The following is a 7,748-nucleotide window of genomic DNA, read 5'->3' as shown; positions in this document are numbered from 1 at the left end:
TCTCTGGATTCAATAAGTTCTTGCAGATGAGAAACCCAATTTCAGAAGCAGAAGACCATTTAATGAGAGAGTTCTGGGAACAGGCTTTTCAATGTTCATTTCCTAAAGATAAATTAGATGAAGATAGAATATTGTGCACTGGAGAAGAGAAGTTGGAGAAACTACCTAAGTCTGTGTTTGATACCACCATAAGTGGACAGAGTTACAGCATCTATAATGCAGTCTATGGTGTGACATATGCTTTACAAGCCATGCTTTCCCCTAAGTCCAAATACAGAAGATGGGCAGAAGTTGGGAGAGAAATATTGTTCGCTCAAAAACCATGGCAGGTAATAAAAGAATAAATGAATATTTCCCTTTGCTGTTCTGTCTAATGCAATAAGGTGTGCTACAAAGGTTATGGCCAATGAGAATGCTGGAGTGATGGTTTTTAAGTCTCTTGCCACTCTATTTTTCTCTTGTTTTGAGAAATCATGAAGAGATAACAATGCTACAAGAATATGGAAGAAAGTATTAAGATACAAATACAAATTGCCTACCTCTGTTTCTTTATAGCTCCATCACTATTTGAGAACTATCTCATTTAATAACACGGCAGGACAGAAAATTTCCTTTAATGAAAATGGGGATCTAGAGACTGGATTTGACATTGTCAACTGGATCACCTTTCCAAACAACAGTTTTGTTAAAGTCAAAGTTGGAAAGATCGACCCAACAGCTTCCCCAGATAAGCTATTCACCATTTCTGCACAAAACATAATTTGGCCTGCCATGTTTAACCAGGTATTTCTTGCTCAGATTTCAAACTGTGTGTTCTTTTCCTTCCCTTTTGGTTTACAGAATTATTGATTTGAATAGATCTTTCCCTTAAAGTCATCAGACCAGAGGTTTTACAAGCTTTACAGACCTTGTAAAATCAGGCTTAAAATAATTTCCTCATATCTTTTTGTCAAATTTTTATGATTTTAGCAGAACATAATTCAATACCTAGCGTCTTTTTTTAAATTTCAAAATTGCCTAGTTAAGATACACGCACACACACACACACACACAAGTGAAAAGTGATTAAAGCTACATATGATATAATTTACAACATTTCAACACTGATGGTGTGAAAAGTTTAATGCCTACTGTGCATGCTGGGCGATTTGCATAACAACAGGATATGTTTGGAAAATACATGGTTTATTTTGTCACAGTGTTTCTGAATAGTATTCAAGCTGGCCTTCCAGAATCTATGCAATTTTAAATTCTGTTTAATTTTAAAGGGGGAGCAACTTTTACAGAATGTTAATGTTGTTGAAAAAAGTTGTGAAAAAAGAATTAGAAAAACAAATCCCTTTTCTTGAGGATATAATCTAGTTAATGGTTATTACATGCTGTGGTTGGCTAAAGCTGGTCTGCCACTTTGGAGGGCTTGTAAACTTCTGCTTCTCCCTTCTCAGTTATGGATGTAGTAGTTTCTGACTGTCTTTGCTCAATCCATCAACAGTTTTGGACTCAGCTCCTTCACAACTAGCTGCTGTAGCTCTCCAACACACACACTTTTATCTCTTCTATTGCCACCCTCTAATCCTATTTTTAAAGGTATTTTTTCTTTCTTTCCTAGGGTTAATATCTTCCATAAGTATTCTGCATTTCTACCTATTTTTAAAATATCTTTCCTTTCTTGTCATCTGTTGTATATTCAAGCAAGTATGGAGGTAGATCTACTTTTTATCTCTTAATTTTTAATCCAGATTTTTCATTTTGCTTTTTTCTTTCTGAACCAATTTTCCCCCTTAGGACCAGCAAAAGAATGAGCCATCTACCATTTTGATTACACAGGAAATAATAAATTTATCCTCACTCTGTGGCTAAGGAACTGGGAATGCTAGTTTTGGTCTTTCCCTTGTCTGGCTCCTTGGTTTACCGAGGAGCTAAGGGTGATGAAGCGCCGCAAGAGATGCCTAGAGAGTCGTTGGAGATCCTCCCGATCCGAATTTGACCGAGCACAGGTACGAGCCCATTTAAGGACGTACCTAGTGGCATTGAGAACGGCCAAACGTCAATATTGTGCCGCTCTCATTGCATCTGCAGAGAACCGCCCTGCCGCCCTGTTTCGGGTGTCCCGCTCCCTTCTGTTTCAGAGGCCGCGGGAGGCCCCTCTACAGGGTAGGGCAGAGGAGTTTGGGAAATATCTGCAGGATAAAGTCGCTCAAATCCGGAAGGATTGGGTCCCCTTCAGTGGCCCAGTCGAGACGCCAGTGGCGAGTCTTGAGAAACCTTTTTGGGAGGAGTTTGACTTGGTTGTCATCGAGGATTTGGACAGATTGCATGGACGACTGCGACCTACCACATGTTTACTGGACCCGTGTCCCTCCTGGCTTGTACTGGCATCCTGGGAGGTTACACGCGACTGGCTCCTGGGCCTAGTGAACGCTTCGTTGGGTGAGGGGTCTCTCCCGGCCGCCTTGAAAGAGGCGGTGGTGAGACCCTTGCTCAAGAAGCCTTCCCTGGACCCTACGGAGCTGGCCAATTATCGTCCTGTCTCCAACCTTCCCTTTTTGGCGAAGGTTGTAGAGAGTGTGGTGGCTTCTCAGTTTCCACGACATCTGGAGGAGAATGATTATCTAGACCCGCGCCAGTCCGGCTTTCGCCCTGGGCACAGCACAGGGACGGCCTTGGTCGCGTTGGTAGATGATCTCTGGAGGGCCAGAGATAGGGGCTGTTCCTCTATCCTGGTCCTATTAGACCTCTCGGCGGCTTTTGATACCATCGACAATGGTATCCTGTTGCGCCGACTGGAGGGGTTGGGGGTCCGGGGCACCGTTTTGCGGTGGTTCGGCTCCTACCTCTCTGGCCGGACGCAACGTGTGTTGGCAGGGGAGCAGAGGTCGACCCTATGCCCCCTTACTTGTGGGGTGCCACAGGGGTCGGTCCTCTCGCCACTCCTGTTCAACACATACATGAAGCCGCTGGGTGAGATCATCCGTGGTTTCGGGGTGGGATATCATCTGTACGCTGATGATACTCAGCTGTACATTTCCACCCCGAACCACCCCAACGAGGCCGTCCAAGTGATGTCCCGGTGTGTGGAAGCCGTACGGATCTGGATGGATGACAACCGACTCAGGCTCAACCCTTCCAAGACGGAGTGGCTGTGGGTTCCGGCTCCCCGGTTCAACCAGATAATTCCATCTCTGGCCATTGGGGGCATTCAACTCGCCCCCGTGGATCGGGCGCGCAATTTGGGCGTCCTCCTAGATGCCAGGCTGTCCATGGATGAACATGTGACAGCCGTGGCCAGGGGGGCGTTCCACCAGGTTCGCCTGGTGCGCCAATTGCGCCCCCTATTGGACCGGGACGCCCTACGCACAGTCACCCATGCGCTGGTGACGTCTCGCCTGGACTACTGTAACGCTCTCTACATGGGGCTTCCCTTGAAATGCACTCGGAGACTGCAGTTGGTCCAGAATGCGGCCGCGCGGGTGATTATGGGGAGTACCAAGTACTCCCATGTGACACCTCTCCTGCGCGAGCTGCACTGGCTTCCTGTGGTCTATCGAGTGCGTTTCAAGGTCTTGATTATGATCTTTAAAGCGCTCCATGGCTCAGGACCTAGTTACCTGCGGGATCGTATTCTGCCCCATACATCCCTACGACCCATCCGCTCGCACAGAGAGGGACTTCTCCAGGTGCCGTCCACCAGACAGTGCCATGGGGCGGCGCCTAGGAGCAGAGCCTTCTCTGTGGCGGGCCCAGCCCTGTGGAATGACCTCCCCCCGGATATTAGGACCACTACTGACCTCCGCTCCTTCCGTGTCAAGCTCAAGACCCACCTTTTCCAAATAGCTGGCCTGGCTCAACCATAACTTCGTATCGCTCCTGATGGGTTTTTTAATTTAGTAATTTTATTTAAGGGGATTTTAAATTGTGTTTTTAATTGTCTTTCACTTATAAGTCAACTCTCCTCCATGCACATATGTATATGTCTCTGTTCTTTTTGTATATATGTTTGTCTTATGTGTATTTTTATTTGTTTTGATTGTACGCCGCCCCGAGTCCTTCGGGAGAGGGTTGCGGCTAATCAAATAAAATTATTATTATTATTATTATTATAAAAGCAAAAAAAAAATACACACATTTTCTGGTTAACTCTGACAAGTATCCTCATATGCCATCCTCAAACTCTGCTTTCCTCAATATCTCATATACTGGGATTGTGGTCTATCAGACTGGCTCTTTCATTATGGTGTGGGTGGTGTTCAGAAGTGGAGTGGTGACATGGCCCTTTAGAAAAAGAATTCAGCAAAGGAATAATGAAATGGTGAATACAGAGATAAATATTATGGATGGATGGATGGATGGATGGATGGATGGATGGATGGATGGATGGATGGATGGATGGACGGACAGACAGACAGTTAATTGGATAGTTAGATGGATGTAGAGATGGATGGACAGATAGACGGATAGATGGGTGGGTGAGTTTGTGGATGGAGACTCTGCCAAGTTCTGGTTTATACCCCAAATGACAGGAATAATGATAAAACTGTGGCTCCTAATTTGCATCTTTAGCCACAAGTCCTTGAAAGCCATAGTCACCCAAAGGAAAGCAATTGATGCTAATATTCCTGGCATGGATGGGAAAGAAAAAAGGAAGGTCAGGGATCATGTTAACCCTGGTCCACAGAGAATACCTCACCACTGGTATAGCCAAATAAGAGAAATGAAAGCAAGGAAACACAACACTGTAGAATGCTTTGTGTAGGTGCTGGCTAGCATTTCTATAAGCAGTTTCAAGGCAAATGCAAACAAACTTTCTCTTTGTAAAGTGCTGTACTGACAAACACCGTAGTTTTCAAAGTACCATGCTTAAAAAGAAGCAGAGCAGTTTTCAGAGAGCTTACAAACAAACAGTACAATTATCATATGTAGAGGTTATACAAAGGTTATGTACAGACATGTGCAGCAAACTGCCATGATCTAAGTAACCGGTTACCTCAACATGTATGACCTCACCGAATTAGTACAGCCTGGCAGTACCAGGAGCTATTGTGTTATGTGAAGCCTCTACCCAGGCTGAGATGGTCTTAGAGATTGACAATAAGAATAAGCCAATAAGATGCTGTTGCTACCTATGCTCTTGCTTTGCTTGTTGAAGCTGTATAAAAACCAAATAAACTCTGCGTAAGGCAGACAGACATTTTGGACACCATCTGCTATGATGGATTTCTGAGACCAACAACCATAGAGTAATAGAAAAGGAACCATTTAAAATATTTACAGAAGCAATTTTCCAGTCCTCAAGCCAGCAAAAAATGATCCTCCATGCAGCACCAGAACAAAAAACAAACAAACTCAGTACAGGCTGAAAAATCATCAAATCTTGTTTGGCCATGTGACCAGCAGGAAAAAAAACCCCTACCAGCTTCAGAAAATTGCATGTCATAACTCCGAATGGCAGAGTAAAAAATGGCTGCCACTGCTGCAGTGACTGAATCCAAATCACATGGCTACAGAGGCTTCTTTTGATCACTGGTTGAATTTCTAACATAGTACCCTTTCTGGATAAATTTGTTCTTGTGAAAAATTGTTAAATTGAATGGTCATACCTGGGGCCTTGCCTGTGTTTAGATGTAAAATTCACCATGAAATAGAATTTTCTGATAGAAAATTGTGGCTTTTAATAAATCCTGCTTTCACTTCTTGACAGGTTCAACCTCTTTCCGTATGTAATGACAATTGCTATTCAGGGACCAGGAAGAGGAAAATAGAAGGGAAGCCATTTTGCTGTTATGATTGCTTTCGGTGTGCAAAAGGGAAAATTTCAAACCAGATGGGTAAGAGTTGCTTTCCCAAAAAACCATTCAGACACCTTAACTGTGATTCAAAATACTATTATTTAACCTCCCAAGAGGATTATTAATGTCATCACTGAGTGAATGATATTGCTTCATAAATTTAAAAATGAAAGGATATTTAGAGAATCGAAAAATAAATGTTCACTTTTTACAGATAATGGCTTCTGATCCATCTTAAGCCCGGTGTATTTATGTATTTATTATTTATCATTTATTATGTATACGAGGTCTGACCTTATTTTAATGCGGGAGTCCCCCCTCTCACAGCTATGGCCTCCTGCCCTCTCAAGGGCCCACCTCGAGGACGGGTTTATTAACCCAGAGAGGTGGAGGAAGCGCACACTGAGGGGTTTTTTAATTAATTGTTTTTTAAAGGTTGTAAGGGGTTCCAGGGGTGGGGGGGGAACAGGTCAGAAGGGATGGGAAAGCCAGGCACCTAGGTGTGGTCGAACGAGGAGGGAGCGGAGTGGGGGAGGAGAGGGAGGATAGCATTCCTGTGCAGGGCTCCTTGATACCAACGGTCGTGGGGAGGGGCAGGCGCGAGGACAGATCAAGAGCGCGTAGTCGGTTGGGAGACCGGGGTTTTTGGTCATTCCCGGTCGTTCGTACCAACCCCTGCATACTAGGTGGTCAGGATCTACAGACCCAAGGCCTGAGACTGATGTTATGCAACGCGAGGTCCGTTGTCAATAAGGCCCCCCTCATCCACGATCTAATTTTGGAGGGGGAGCCGGACCTCGCAGGAATAACCGAGACCTGGTTGGGCCACGAGGGTGGTTTACCCCTCGTGGAAATGTGCCCGCCAGGTTATCGAGCATTTCACCAGCCTCGGGCCCAGGGAAGGGGCGGTGGGGTAGCAGTGATTATCCGGGAAGACTTAGAGCCGAGAGAGTTCACTGTGCCACAGACATCCGGGTGTGAGTCCCTTGTCGTGAGATGGGGCCCAGGGAGGCAGTTGGGCCTGCTGATAGTATACCTGGCTCCTCGCTATACGTCAGCGGCCCTGCCTGAACTCCTCGAGCTGAACTCATCGGTGGCGGATGAGACCCCCAAACTGTTAGTGATGGGGGATTTTAATCTGCCGTCGATGGGAGAAGTGTCTGAGGGGGTTCGGGAGTTCATGGCTTCCATGACAGCCATGGACCTGACCCAGTTAATTCAGGGCCCTACTCACGAGGGAGGCCACACGCTGGACCTTGTCTTTGTCTCTGGCCAGTGGACGAGTGATCTGGGAATAGGGGATCTAACCATTATTCCCCTGTCATGGTCGGATCACTCACTTCTCCGGCTTGACTTCCCTGGAGCTACCCCCCACCGCGAGGAGGCGGAACCGGAAGGCATTAGATGGTTCCGCCCCAAGCGCCTGATGGAACCAGATAGGTTCCAGACGGAGCTTGGGCCACCTCCTGTGGATCTGACCCGCCCCCGAGTTGAGGACCTGGTGGACGCATGGAATAGTGCGACTACCGGGGCCCTAGACCGGGTGGCGCCTTTGCGGCCTCTCCTGCGGCGACGAACCACCCTGGCCCCTTGGTTTACTGAGGAGCTAAGGGTGATGAAACACCACAAGAGACGCCTAGAGAGTCGTTGGAGATCCTCCCATTCCGAATTTGACCGAGCACAGGCACGAGCCTATTTGAGGACGTACCTTGTGGCATTAAGAGCGGCCAAACGTCAACATTGTGCCGCTCTTATTGCGTCCGCAGATAACCGCCCTGCCGCCCTGTTTCGGGTGACTCGCTCCCTCTTGTTTGAGAGACCGCGGGAAGCCCCTTTACAGGGCAGAGCAGAGGAGTTTGGGAAATATCTACAGGACAAAGTCGCTCAAATCCGGATGGGATGGGCCCCTTTCAGTGGTCCAGTAGAGATGCCCGTGGCGAGTCTTGAGGGACCGCTTTGGGA

This window comes from Natrix helvetica, assembly GCF_964273705.1.
Source record: "Natrix helvetica genome assembly, chromosome: Z".
In the NCBI taxonomy this organism is placed as follows: domain Eukaryota; kingdom Metazoa; phylum Chordata; class Lepidosauria; order Squamata; family Natricidae; genus Natrix; species Natrix helvetica.
The sequence above is the reverse complement of the archived record's forward strand: the minus strand, read 5'-3'. Positions refer to the sequence as shown.